This window comes from Arachis ipaensis, chromosome B03 (genome assembly GCF_000816755.2).
Source record: "Arachis ipaensis cultivar K30076 chromosome B03, Araip1.1, whole genome shotgun sequence".
NCBI classification, from domain to species: Eukaryota; Viridiplantae; Streptophyta; class Magnoliopsida; order Fabales; family Fabaceae; genus Arachis; species Arachis ipaensis.
The window spans coordinates 34,935,496-34,949,218 of NC_029787.2; positions in this window are offsets into that span (position 1 = coordinate 34,935,496).

Consider the following 13,723-nt stretch of genomic DNA (forward strand, 5'->3'; position numbering starts at 1 on the left):
TTATCCAATATTTATTACCGCGTTTAGTAGATACATAACAAAATTTTTACTTATTGTTATATTGATTGAGTTTGAAGATTTTATTTCTACTTTTATACATTTATTTATAGGCGAAGTCTCTCGTGTAGAAATTGATGCGGCTTCTACACGTGTAGAAATAGCGTGGACAGGTGCAACATGCGACAGGTGTGTGAGTGAAGGAGCAGATGTGACCTGCTGCAGGAAAGGCGTCCTCTCAATTCAGGAAGTGCAACTCCCTCCACGTGATCTGGAAACATTATCAGGTTGTGTAATTAGGCTAAGTAAGGATAATTAGTATTAGTTGAACATGGGTCTCATGTTATTGGGTCTTTTTTGCACAAATGTTTCTTAAAATGTTGATGGACTAAATTTTGGTGGGCTATGTGTACTGGAGTTAGAATAAAATCTTACAGGAGGAGAAGGCAAAAAATATGTAAAGAAAAAGGTGAATTGGAGAAAGAAATTCAATTGGGGTTTTTTTCTATATCAAGTGCAGTAGAGTTGCCCTTTCTTTGATGGTTGTCGAGTCGGCTAAGATTAGTGGGCGTGGTATAGGGTTTAGGGAGCTTGGCTGGTTAACGCGTTAGATTTATGGGAAATCTGTGTGTCATCGGTGTAAAATCGACAGTGTTAAAGGTAGGAGTGTGTGAACGAATTGTTAGTTGCTATTTATGCCTCTGATTTTAGAACTATATAACTGCTTGTGAAGTAATGCAGATATAAGATATTATTGAAAATTGATAAGGGTATAACTGGTTATCTGTTTTATAATTTAGCTGAGACATGTTGTTTATGGTTTTTATAATTTAGTTAAAAAATAAATTTTTTTTATGAAATATTAGAACGAATAAAATAGTATAAAATTATTTGTTTGTATTATTTTTTATTTCATAGTTAGAATTCATTTAGTTCAATGTAATTTAACATGATAAGCTTATCTTTGTTATCATGAAGTAAAAAAATAAGAGTAAAATTGAAATGTTGTTGACATTTAATGAAAAGAATATATAAAAGAGTGAAAATCATATGAACAACTTGTTCCAAACGAAATACATCATCATGACGGTTTATGTAAGTATTCAGTAAATAACTTGTGACTTGTGATAAACTAAAATCGGTGATATTAGGCTTTGGGGATTTAACTTAGAAAATCTATTAGACCACTTGTTTTATGTAGTCAGGTAGTGTTATGTGAATTTTGACTAATTGTATTTAATTTGGTATATGCAATGAAGTATCTGGTGGATGCAAAGTTAGGAGTGGTTGTATTTGTGGAGTGATACTTGTTAGTGTGAATGTGCCTAGTACTGCCGAAGGGATTTATAATGTGTGCCATATAAGTATTAAGTAGTACCAATATTCTTTTCATATGGATCGGACTTGGAATACATTAGAGAGCGTGAGGAAATTAGATGACGAGTTATTTGTTGATTAATTTTTTTTTTCAGATGGAATACACTTGTCATAGTGAGAAATTCTGCATGGAGGAGGAAAGCGATTGTGTTGGCTTTCAAGGTTGCCTTTTCTCCAAGGTTCTTGGTTTGAGACTTGGTGGAGACATTTTAAAAAATTTTTCAAGCAGACCGATTTTCATCGGTTCTCATCGGTTTTGACCAGTTTGATCCGATTCTTACCGGTTCACACCGATTTTCTTCCTTAAACTGTCCAACGAGTAATCGAACCGGACTAAGGTCCGGTTCACCGATTTTCTGGTCGAATCTACTGGTCCGGTTTGGTTTTTACAACTATGATTCGTGTAAATCAAATATGTCTGACTCGATTTATTCTGAGTTTACCTAATTTGCCTACGCTCCATTCGATTTATGGTTAACATAACATTCCTATGTAAATCGATTCAATTCAATTCCATTGACTCCACTAACGTGAGAGTCGAATTCGTCTAACTCGAATGAACAAGGTACATGCTTCGGGCCATCAACGTAACGTTTTTGGCTTTGGATGATTCGCTTAATTTTGGCATGTATTTGGTTTATTCGAGTGTTTTACCTTTGGAATGATTCACAATCAGGGACGGATCTATGAATCTAAGAGTGGAGGGGTCAAAAATTAAAAGTTTGTATAATCAAATATAATGTTATATATTTGATAATAGATATAATTATAATTAGTTTTTTAATTAAAAAATTAATAAATACTTGTCAAATAAAAAAATTATCTCAGTTTTTATAATTTTTTCATAATTTTTTATGGTTTTACCTCTAGTAAAATATAAAATTATCTATTTTTAAATATTTTGTTAATTAATTTACTTTATTACGTATTTATGTGACAGTAAGTTATATTTTTATGTTTTATATAATTAAAAAATATGACATAACTCTATATAATACATCTATTATAATAATAAAATATGAGTTTTTAAACTTTGTTGGGGCTAAGGCCACTACTTGCCCCCTTGAGTCCGTCCCTGTTCACAATTAACATAATTAGAATGAACGAAAACATTAATAATTGACAAGTCTAGTAATGCATTAAATACTGCTTCTTATATAGAATTATAAACATATCTTTCTAAATTAAGTTCATGAGTGGTATGCATACTAGTCTATGACTATTGGTTTTGTTTTTGGGCATCAAACTATATAATTTATGATCCATCGTCATTCTGAATCACTTAAACCGGAATTCTTTGCTATAGTCCAAAATCTTAAACTCTAAACCCTAAATATGAAACCTAATATCAAAATCCTAATTTTCGAAATTCCAACTTTATCACCTTCAAAAATACATTATCAACTACAACTTCATTCATTTCCTTTCTTTTAACGACTAATTTTTTAACTTAGACTCTTAATTATGATTTATACTACGAAATTAATATATTCAACATAGCTATATATAAGTGCATAAAAATTAGCGGTATTTTTTTAGCGGATAAATCTCATAATCCAATTCAATAATTTTCTCCCAAAGAAAAATACACCAAAATTTTATCGTCGACAAAAGTCACCTCAAATACATTTAAACCGGGACAAATTCATTATACGTTAGATTCAAAGTTTTATACAAAAATTTACATAATTATTTTAACAATATGCACAAAAATCAATCAAAGTCTTATCTCTATATTTTTATTTCATTTTATTTTTTAAAATTATTATTAGTTGTTGACAACACAAACAAATCAACGTATCTACTTAATAAAAAAAATGTCAAATTCTACAAATAAAATTAACTCATTTTATCTAATCGAGCTCTCACAAAGTTATATCAAAGTTATCTTGTCATATTTTCTTGGTAAGTTATTAGGCCTTAGCCCAATATTTTTTTCATTATTTAAAAACACGATCATGACACTATTAAATAATTTTCAAAAACAGTTAGACCTAGTGCCCAATCATATATCAAGAATACAAACGTCCAATAAAACAATAAATTAATTGGGCTGATTGTTTAAAAACTCCTTAACTACTTCCAAAAAAAGAATCTCCTCACCTGCACTAGAATAAGGCCCACGTATAAGCCCACTAATTAACCCACACTAATTAGCTATAGCTTCCAAACATTAATAACTAACTAATCTAAACCAACATATCCCATCACGTGAGAGACTATAGACAAGCTCCTTTTCGATTGTCAGACGTTGTCCCCGTCTTGGACATTTGTTGCACATCCAATTTCTCCAGCGTATTTCTACAGGTGTGAAATTGTCTTCCATTCTACACCGAAGAATCTGCCTTATTTATATTGTATGATTTGTATTTGTGTTAGGTAGCATTTGTTATTGGAACAGAGACTGAGAGACTGAAACTCAATATCATGTTTATTGGCCCAAAAATTGGTATTAAAATTTTAGTTTATGATCCCAAAATTTTAGTATTTCAGTACTTTTAAAAAGTGGGGACACAAAAGACTGAAATATTTTGGAATGAAAATTGAACTTTAATAACATTTTATACCTAAAATATCTTTATTTCAATTAATTAATTCTAACTTTACTCTTTGTGCAAATTAAACTAGAGTTCATTCTTATTTCAGTCTCTGTCTCTCACTTTACACCAAACACAATACTGAGACTTATTTTAGTCTCAGTCTCTCAGTCTCTATCTCTTAGTCTCAATCTCTATCTCTCTTTCAAACGCTACCTTAGTGACATCATGGTTTATACATTTTAATATTTGTGTAACAATTCTTATAAATTATAAATTATATCAATACCAAAAAAAAGTATAAGTTTCTATCAAGAAAAATAAAATACATATAAGATAAATAGTATATATGTAATTTCATTATTAATCATAGACTATAGACAAATTTCTAAAAATAAAATCTTATGAATCAACCAGTAATTTTTTAATATTTTTTATTTTTTTTTTAAGTTTTTCAAACTTATCAATATTTTATAATATGATTTCACAAGTTATAATATGTGATATTATCCATTGTTATATATATGAAAAATGTGACTCATTTTGTGTTTAACCACTTATTTTCAATTAATATTGTTATAACAAGGATACATGTGATTTTATGAGAATAATATAGCAATTACAATTTGGGACTAAATAGGGATTTGTAAAATTTTTACGGGTGGAGACCTGTCCATGTGAAATAGACTGGGATGGAGACATAGGTACCCTCTTCAAGGGACCCGTTTTATATATATATATATATTCATTTCTTAAATTTAGTAATCTTAATTTCTGTCTCCAATTTAAACTCTTTTTTTTTTCTTCTAGACTCATTCTTAGCATTGATTTTGTGTCTACTCTTTCTCTAACTCACTTTTTTTGCCTCTTAAGTTCATCATTCTGTCGCTCAGTTTCGCCTTAAAATATTATATTATGTTATTATGTTGAAAAATATTTTTATATTTTTTTGAAATATTATTTTTTATAATAAATATATTATGAGTTGTGTTGAATTATATTGAATTAATTATTTTATGATTATTATATTATAATTTTTTTGTTATTCTTTTAAAAAATTTTCAAAGAATATCTATAGATAATTGTAGGTATCTAAATTCACTGAGGGATAATTAAATAGAGGGACTTGCGACGAAGATGGAGAGAGGATGGGAGATATTTTTTTTTTAGACAAGAGTGAAGGATGGAAAAAGGGGTCTGCCGTGTCCACACGAGTATCTATTACTATATCTAACTAACAACGGAAATTCAATTTGAGCCGATTTGAGATAGGACACGTGAACTTTATCTGTATTGGGTTTTAAGACAATGAACCTAATTCGGATTTAGGATCCTAACAATAGCCCTAGGTTGAGTAAAGACTAGAGGCCTAGGATCCTAAATATTTTTTTTATATTTTTATATTAACTTATAACTTTAAGTGTAAAATTATAAAAAAAATAAATTTATTTAGAATGAAAGTAATGTGATTAAGTGTAATTTACTTAGATGTGATTAAAAAATAATTGAATACTATGTACAGTAAAAATTTGATATTATTGAAGGATAAAACTAAAATTTATTTCTATGTATCGTTTTTGTTCCCAATGTTTTCATCCTATTAAGTCCCTAACGTTTCAAAATCATCTCAATTTTGTCCTGCCGTGAATTCTGTTAACAGATCCTTATCGGTAGGACAACATTGAGTCAATTTTGAAAAGTTAGGGACTTAAATAGGACGATTGAAACGTTAGGAACAACTTTGGGACTTACCTCAAACGTTGGGGACAAAAACGATACTTTACTCAAATTTTAAAAAACGTGAGTTGTTAATCAATTTTGAATTCAAATTTAAATTTAAATTTGTGTAAGAAATTTTTTTGAATTTTTTTTCATTAACCAGAATTAATTTTGAATTAAAAATGATTTTGTACATCATATTATAAGATATTGTAGTCATTTATTTTTTTCTTTAATGGCAAATATTGCGAAATAAAATGATATAAAAATAGAGAAAAATATATTTACCAATCTAGGAATAATAATTCATTTTTCAATAGAATAAATTATATATTGAATAACAAAAGTTATTATAGTTTCTTTTTACACAAACTAATACTCAACGACGGTATTTTGGTAATATTACCAATAAATATTAATCAATCTAATAGCTTTTGGAATGACATAAGTTTATAAGTTTAGAAGCTTGAAAATCATGTCATAAAATATAAATTTTTAACTGGTAGCAACGTTGATCATATTGTTTGACATCATTTGAATGAATATGATACCAATAAATAAAACTGTCACAGTTAAATTTTAACAAAGGAAAATCTCCATAAGTATTTCTATCATCAGTGAAAATTGTTCTACTTTCAAGACAAAATATTATTTTCTTTCACTGTATTTTCTAACTTGGCAGGTCGAGGACTAATCTTCCACGGATTGAAGCTCCATTTATTAATTCAGGATCTGTCGCTAACTAATGAGTTGTTACGTACACAAGGTAGGATTCGAAACTCTAATACTTTCTTAGGTAGACGAGTGAGATGACCACTCAACTAATCCAAATCAGTTAAGACAAATACTAAATATTTTTAATATTTTAATATTAAAAATAATTAAACTTTAATTTTAATTATATTTTTATAAAATATTTATAATAATAATTATTATATATATTTTTTTATTTAATTTTTTTTAATAAAAATTTTTATATAATTTTATATATTATTCCGTACAGGATACGGAACATACACTAGTTAAATCCTTAAAAGTGTTTTGATTTTCTCTATGTTTGGCTTGATATTACCACACCCTTAGTAGTTATACACAATTTTAAGTAACATCATTTTAAGGTAATTTAACCATATCAACTGTCATGCTTTAATCGATGGATTGAAATTGAAGAACCAAATGGAGGACGACGGATCCAGCCTAACATAAGTTAATACTACTATACTAGATCATTTTCTCTTATCAAGTTTCGTAGCCCCGTGAACTCATTTGGACTAGTTTAAAATGTTTAATTTATTTTAATTAAAAATTATATATTTTTATTAATTATTCCGTACAGTATACGGAACATACACTAGTTAGGAATAAAAAATTGTATGCTTAAGAGAGAGAAATACACATGAATAATATTTAGAATTTATTAATTGTCGCAACAATTAATAAATGTTAAATAAGACAAGTTATAATTACTTTGACTAATTCTTTTTTGTTACCAAATATTTTTTAAAAATTTAACAAGTGTTAAAATTATGTTATTAAAAAAATGGCTTACTGATTAGGTCTCGCAATCATTTCTTTTTAAATTTAGAATGCGATTTGATTTATATTTATATTTTTTATTTTTACTTTTAATTTTTAAATTTTGTAAAAAAATAAAAAAATTATTTTTTATTTTTATCTTTTTTTTTAAATTCTAAAAATAAAAAACATTAAAAATAAAAATAAAAATACAAACCAAATGTACCTTTAGTTTGGCATTTTTTTTCTCTTTAAAATAACATATATATGTTAAGGAATTAGCTATGGTGAAAAAAGTTGAACAAAATGCTGCAAGATTTTTTTAGAAAATGCCTATTATGTAGTGAGGATGAGAGTTGTACAATAGTAGTCCAATTTTCATTGTACCCCTTATTTTTTAATAATTAAAAACATGTTTAAGAGATCAAGTATAAGTATGCTGAGTTGGATGGTATTAGTGTGTAGAGTGGAGATATTGGGCTTTGATTAAAAAGATGGATTGGACCGGGAATTTCTTTGTAGCGTCAGTTTCCTTGAAATGAAGTGAATGAGAAAAAAAAACGTTAACCCTATTGGAGCTTTAATTTAGGTTAGTAGGATTTAGCCCACTTGGGTAGGGTTTGATTGGTTTTTCATCGGAAAAAAAAAAAAAAGAAAACAAGAGTTTAATTAGTTTATAGTGTTGGGATGCATGTGGTATGCCACATCCTTGAAGGTTAAAAAATATTAGAAAGTAAAGTAACTGAATTCATTTAAGAATCAATGCACGGACAAAAAAAAATAAAAAATAAGAATCAATATGTGCGTATGGTATGAATATTGTAGATGTTTATATTTTTGAGGACTACTCAGGTTAATTTTTTATTTTTTTAATTGAAATTTCTTATGTTATGCAAAATTTAGAAGTCTAAATTTTACCAAATCACTCAAACTTAAATGTTAATTATAGTTTCATTTTTTTTAAATCAAGAACTTAATTATTTACTAACTCCCATAATGTGAACTTCATTGGGTTTAATTGTTAGTCATTTTATAAACATTAAAATTATAATTTGTCATTTATGTGTTTATATTGATTTGTATAATATTATATTTTTATCTATGTATTTGTAAGTTTAATGTTATTTATTTAAGTTAGTTACGCACATAATGAAATGTCCAAAGTTTTATTTGTGCAAAGTTATATGATGCGTATAGAAAAAAAATAATGATAAAATACCCATAGACTAGAATTTTGAACTCCAAATTAATTACCATATAGTATTTTGTACGCTTGTAGTGCTGTTAATAAAAAATAAGTAATAATAATTCTATACATTTATAAGTAGGTTTATATGTTAACTAAGTTCCTTTAATGGCATGTAATAATTCAGTAAGATGTTCACCTTCCTACAATGAAATAGGTGATAACCTTTTAAATTTATATACTGTCAATTAATTTTGTTATATATTAAATAATAATAATAATAATAATAATAATAATTTTTCATCGTTAAAGAATAAAAAATTTAACTAACAAAATAAAAAATATTTAAGAATAAAATGAAATAATTTTATAATTTTAAATATTATATATATTAAATTAATAATATTAAATTTAAAACACGTTTTTAATAAAGTAGTTAGTTAATAAATTTTGAATATAATAATCTAATTATTCGTCAGATAATATAAAATAAAAGGCAAGTTACTTAAATAGAACAATTGGAACCTATGTTTATCAGGTTACAATTTTGTAAACACAACATATGTGATGAGCAGATATTTTATACGCTTTTTGACATCATTTTCATATAGTTTTTAGTGTGTTTTATTTAGTTTTTATTAATTTTTTATAGGTTTTAGAGTTAAATTCATATTTTTGGATTCTACTATGAGTTTTTGTGTTTCAGGTATTTTCTGGCTAAAATTGAGGAGTTGGAGCAGAAGTCTGATTTAGAGACAGAGAAAGCACTGCAGATGCTGTCCAGATTTGACCTGAGCTTTCCAGCAATATATGATAGTCTATACCTTGCTTCAGATTAGAAGGCCCAAAACCGGTGTCCAATGCCAACTTCCTGCCCCCTTCCAGGCGTCCAGCGCCCAAAGTGCAGAGCCCAGCATCCAAAGGCCCAATGAGGACCCCCTAGCCAGTGTTTCACGCCCTAGAAGCCTCATAGCACGTGGATCTCACTAAATCTCAGCCCAAACACTCACCAAGTGGGCCCCAGAAGTGGAGTTTAACACTAGATAGACTGTTTTACCCTTACTAGTCATTTGTTTAGTATTTAAGGGATTTTATTTATGTATTTCAGGGTCCTTCGAACCTTTTACACATTATTCACATTTATCATTGTATTTTGCTTTCAGTATGAGTTTCTAAACCTCCTAAGTTGAGGGGAGGAGACCTGCTGAGTCCTATGAATTAATAAAAGTACTACTATTTCTTCTTCAATCCGTGTTTGATCTATCTCTAAGATGTATATCCCGATCTTCATCGTGGTGAATAGGATGATCTAACCAATTAGCTCTGTTCATCACATTAAGACGAACGTGGCTAACAAACACCTGCATCTACTTGGGTCCGTGTGAATACTCGGAAGGAAAAGCACAAGCGAATAACTATGTTTATACATCTCTCAGACGATTAATCCACGACTTCGTTGGGGACTTCTCGAGAAACCAGTTTAGCCGATTTCCGTGGAGATTAGGGTCTCCGTAGTATAGGCTAGAATCTAAAGAAGCAATGTTCTCTGATTCAGAAGATTCGACCTTGTCTGTGGCGTTTTGAGTAGGATCGCCAGGAGAATGACTTGCTAAGTGCTTCACCCTTTGTTAGATTGGATGACCACGGCCAATGGCGTTCAATCTGTAGCAAAGGAGATCAATGACCACGGAAAATGGCTTTGATCACATACAGCCTGCCATAGAAGAAGATCATTCACAAGCAAAGAAGACAGTAGTACTGGAGTTAATTAAGAAAGGCAAAGCAACTCCGACTCTCAACTCTATTCCTATTATTACTTTAACTTTATTACAATTCAGTATTCCTCGTGTGTTTATTTTAAGTTAGAATTCAGGAAGTTTTAATGCTATTTTAGTGTTTAAAATCTCTTTGGATGCTACTTTGAGTTGCTATGGTGGTTTAATCATTTCAGGTGAAGTTTGGATCAGTTCCGCAGAGTTTGTGTGCCAGTTAAGAAGAGAAATTTGAATCTGCCAAGCTGGCGCTAAACGCAGATGTAGGCGTGTAGTGCCAGCAAGTCAGCAACGTGGGGATGCCTTCTGCACACTGGGGCACTAAACACCAAGCCGGGCGTTTAGCGCCGTTAAGCTGGTATTGGGTGGTAGCTTTCTGCCCCCTAAGGCGCTGAAAGCCGAAACTGGCGTTTAGCGCCAGCAATACGGATCACCCTTCACCCAAAGTAGCATCTTTAGTGGATTTGGCTTTTAATTATTGTATTTTTTTTGTTTTAGTTATTTTCATTTACGAACAAAATATTTTAGGTCTAGATTTCACTGTTTTTATTTTAGTTTCAAATCAAATTAGGATTAGATATAAAAGGGAAAATATGTAGCCCTTTGGGTTCTCTTCACTCTTACACACTTCATTCTACATTTTACACTTTTTAGTGCCTTAGTCTTCTGTCTAAGTCATGAGCAACTAAACCTCCCATGTTAAGGTTAGGAGCTATTTTATTATATGGATAAGGACTATTTCCACTGTATTTTGAGTAATGTATTGGTTTCAATTTCAAGAATTTTCTTACGTTCTTCATTCCAGAGATTCGGATATATTGGAAGATAACCATTTTTCTACTTGCGTTCTTGTTAAACCCTAGAAAAGTAATTCACGTGGACAAAGGTTTGAAATCAATTTCTCCTAATTGACTATTTATCTGGACTTAACGGAATACGTGACATATAATCGCCTTATGTTTGTATACTCAGGATTTTAGTGGCTAATAAACTAGTATAGGACTTAAACCTCTAATCAAAATTAAGTGACTAATGAATTGGCAGTTAACTAAGTTAGAGGAGACTAAATCAGTAAGAAATTAGGGTTTAGTCAATTACAGTTTGCCATGAATTGAATCTTGCATGATTAAAATAGTTGGTAAGAAATAGAAATCTGGAAGATAAATAACTCTAAAATCTTAACTGCTTTGTTATATATTCTTCACACCAATTTATTGTTTGCCTTCAACTCTCTGAATTTACTGTTTATTGTAATTCAAGCCTCAAAATACCATTTTTTGCATGTCTGACTAAATAAATCACTGAATCATTGTTGCTTACTCCATCAATCCTCATGGGATCGACCCTTACTCACCTGAGGTATCACTTGGTACGACCCGATGCACATGCTGTTGCAGTGGTGTACATTCTAATTCCACACCATCAGCCATGGCAGCCTGCCCTAGTTCGAGGCCTGTTGGTGCCTCTTCATCTCCGCCCGTGATTGAGCCTAAGACAGTTTTTGGTGGCCTCCCCGTCATTCAATGTGGATCTAAACCCATCTCGTGATAGATCTAGGGTTGACACTGGGCCCGTGGTTGATGTTGCAATTGCGATGGCCGGCATTGATGATATGGTACTAGAATCCAGACAGGGTGGAGCTCTGGATGGTGGAAAAGATGTGTTTCAGGATGAGGATGAGGATGAGGATGATGTGGATCCCTCCATGATTGCTGATGATAACGATAACGAGGATGCGAATAGTACTTCAACTGGGGGTGGAGGAGCAGCTAGTCCAGGAACTCCGCAGTAACCCCCTCCCCCCAGCGGCACTTTTCAGCTATGGACTTGTATGCCATAAGACAGCAGGGAAAAGCTCCCGTGCCTGTCGAGTTTGGGCCCAGAGACACACAGGATATAGAAGGACTATGAGTTTCAAGTTGGTCAGCAACTTTAGGATAAAGAGGAGGCTGTGTTGAGTGTGAATCTATCATTCCATAATTCAATCTTCTACTGCCTACATAATCGACATTATCCTTACATGTAATTTTATCTTGCCATTGATTTATACCCGTGATTCGCCATTTTGTTTTGGTAAGCTGCCGTAGTATAGAATTTATGTTTACATTTTAATGTTGTAATTTAAAATATTTTTAATGTTTCAAAAATTGTGTGCATAATAATTAATTTAAATGAATAAAAAATATTTATATTTTTGAAATTTATATATGTTATGTTATTTATCTAAAAATAAAAGATTATGTTATTATTTACAGTATTATATATTTTAAGCAGTTTATTTTAGATAAATAAAAGTAATATAAATAAGTACTACATATTTGTGCCCCGTAATTAGAATTAAGTTTACAACAGAATTATATAAAAATATAGTGATTTTATGTGTAAATTCATAATCAAAATTATATATAGAAGCATGTAAAATGACTTCACATTTGTAATTAAACGTTTAACTTGTTTAGTACAAAAGGGATCGAAAGCTTTCATTTATTAAATATGAAATATCATTTCTAAATTATATTCACATAATCAAACTTTTAATTGTAACTGGGCTCAATTTTTTCGTTATGGAACTCATGAATGTGATGTGCCTGGATATAGAAATAGGGCGTGCTAGACCAAATTGTGGGACAGCTTTATGTGAGTGGCAAGGGTTAGAACTCGCACGATCCGAGTTCTGTGTTGGAAAAAATTGCTTAACAAGTCGGAGGGTCCGATTTGGCAGCGGCTGAAATTTGAATTTCACAGCATGCAAATCGAACGGTGCATTATATATATATATGAATTTTGATAAATTCTACTCTATCCTTCCTATAATAGCATGTAAATTACCTCTATGACATGTCATTCTATATTTGGTTGTTATGTTAACTATGGTTAAATTATTTTGAAATTAAATTATAGCCCAAAATGGGTAATTGTATAATTTACAAAAATACTAAAAACTGAATTTTTGTTTCTTCCCCAAATCATACTTCCAGAGATTGAATCATAATTTGTCTGTAGCTCTTCTCCCATTTCGTCACTGTTGTCGCGCCACCCGAGTATAACCGCCTCATTAAGTGTCCCGTTATCTTCGTCTATCGTGCTGTCGCTGACTTCCAAAGCATCGCCGCTGCTGTCGTCACGAGCAGCGCCACTGCCTTGCACATATTTGATACAGTACTTTCATCCATCCACTGTTTATTATCTGGTATAAGAAAAGAGAGGAAAAGAAGAAAAGAAAGCGAGCCAGATGTTCACTAATTTTTGTCACATATATTGAAGTTGGAATTGATTGTAATTGCCCCCAATATTGATCATTCATATTTCATAAGAAACATAAGTACAATTTCAATTGAATTTCTCTGTTTATTTTCTCATTTTTCACAGGAAAGGTTGATTGGGCTGCCCCTCGTCTTAAAGATGCAAACATATAAATTTTGGATTTCTTTTTTTTATAAAATGTAAAAACATATAAATTTACTTTTTAATATTTACAAAAATTATCTAATCATTCATCTTAAAAAAATATTTAATTACAAAATAATCCTACTTTAGTTAAGATGTCAATTCTTATTGGGTTAAATTAACTTAAACTAAAACTAAACATCCAATTAACATGTGCCACGTCATAGAGAGTA